The sequence below is a fragment of the Dipodomys spectabilis genome, unplaced genomic scaffold, assembly GCF_019054845.1.
Source record: "Dipodomys spectabilis isolate Male_0828 unplaced genomic scaffold, ASM1905484v1 ptg000029l, whole genome shotgun sequence".
NCBI lineage: Eukaryota > Metazoa > Chordata > Mammalia > Rodentia > Heteromyidae > Dipodomys > Dipodomys spectabilis.
Window position 1 is genome coordinate 797942 of NW_024870706.1, and position 2346 is coordinate 800287.

Consider the following 2346-nt stretch of genomic DNA (forward strand, 5'->3'; position numbering starts at 1 on the left):
AGTTTGGGCTACAAAGAGACCTTTTTCTCCTAACCTTCAGAGCCCTCCCAAAATCATTCTTACTATCTGACCTGGATGGAGTTGATTGTTACACAGCTGTACAGGAGTGAGGTCTTTTGTCTGCCTGTCCAGACAATAAGAGTGACTTCTTCCAGCAGGCCTGGGATGCAGAGTAATCCTCAGGTTACACTGGGAACAGTGAAGGGAACCCTGGAACATGCACTGTCATGAAAGCAGTCTCTGTTATGAAATAAATTTCTTGAATACAAATTTCCTTGCTTGGTGCTGTTCATCATAGCTACTCTGGAACTTCACCTATAGGAATACACCCATACATACCCAAAGACATGGAAGTACAGGCTCTTTTTGAGGTGGCACGTCCAGCATTGAACTATGAGCCAAGGCGTTGTCCCTGAGCTCCTTTTGCTCAAGAGTAATGCATTAACCTAGAATCACAGCCCCACATCTGGGTTTTCCTGTGATATCTTAGAAATAACAGTGTCATGGACTTTCCTATGCTGGCTGGATTCAAACTAAGATTCTCTACATCTCAGCCTCCTAAGGAGCTGTGATAATAGTCAGCAGCCACGGGCACCTGCCTTTCTTCCCTTCTTCATTTTTTAATCTGGACAATCTGACTTCTTAACAGGGTCATTCCAATGGCTTGAATTTAAAAGTTAACTACCCCAATGTTCTTTACAGCTGCTTTCTCTGAAAAGGATTTTCTCTCCTCATCTTCTCCTCTGGTCATAGGTTTGAAGCCAAAAGTGAGAAGTGAGTATCACAGGATTTGGCAGCTAATGTCCACATTACATGCCAGTTCTGTCACTTAACATTAAGCTGCAGTGAATTTACTGTCTCAGGATGAGAGGATCGAAAGCTGGAGCAATTCTCATACTGTCTGCATTGCTCCTTTTGCCTATAAAATGATCCAATAATTATGAGTGTTGTGTGTCTCTAACTTTAAGTATCTAGAACACAATAGAAGCATCATCATGTATCTCTTTTTCTCTAGTGCCTCTTAAAATTTAGATTAAGGGCTTGTGTGGAGGGGCTACTCGGTGAGTCCCTAAGGAAAGCCCCTTGAAGCCTCTCGGGAGATCGCCGTTCAAAGTAAGCCTGAGCAGGAAGTCTATGAGATTCTTATCTCCAATAAACCACCAGAAAACCAGAAGTGGAGCAGTGGCCCAGAGGGTAGAGCTCCAGGTTTCAGAGAGAAAGCCTAGCAGGAGACAGAGGCTAGACCAGGCAGGAAACCTGGGAGGCGCTTATATCCAATTAATGACCAGATGGGTGGAAGTGGATCTGTGGTGGTGGTATAGCCTCAGCCTTGTGAAAAACAGCCAAAGAATGCATCAGGCCCTGAGTTCAAGCCCTGGGATGGCCACAAAAATTTTTCAAAAAGAGAAGGCCAAGTTTATGTATCAGTGCCTTATGCCCTTATGTGTGTATATTACCTCCCTGAGTGCAAACAGACCATATGCAATTCGTCTCCTTTTATTTACTGGTTTATTATTCAGTTATGCTCCTTGCACACACTGCATCATTCTGCATTTCAGGCCCATGGCTTTTCTCTTCCAGGGTTCCAGGCCTGTCTCCTTATATTATGCACACTGAAGCTCTCAGCAGCTTTTATTTACATTTTATTATGGGACCAATGCAAGAATAGTCACAAATCAGGCAGGGGAAGTGAAGATCAGGTTTCATAGAAGTAACCAGTATTCAGACAATTAAACTTGAGGACATAAAATGGTAGCACACTTATGTAAAAACTACCATTAAGGAAAAGATGAGGATGCTGAGAATGTGGATTGCTGAGAGAGTGCTTTCCTAGCATGCAAGAAGCCTTGGGTACGATTCCTTGGGAGCACATACACAGAAAAATCCAGAATCAGTGCTGTGGCTCAAGTAGTAGAGTGCTAGAGACATTGTCCTGGCCTTTAGTTCAACCCAAGAACTGGCAAAGAGATACCTAGGTAGGTGGGTTGATAGATAGATACATACATACATACATACATAGATACAAAGATACATAGATAGATGGATAGATACATACATACATACACAAATACATAGATACATAGATAGATACATAGATAGATTAAATAGATAGAAAGATGATAGATGAATCTGGTCTTGGATATCAGGAGGAAAGAAGGGAATAATTCCCAGTCATGAGGCCTTCTGCAGTGTGCTACACCACCAGCATCGCCTTCACACAACCACAGGGCAGGAATACTGTCTCTTTTCCACTTCTTAGGCAGCCAAGGGCCCCAGAATCAAACGGGCAGACCTAGGTTCTAACTCAGGGGCTTGAACTGGGGATTTGCATTAATGACATGGAGA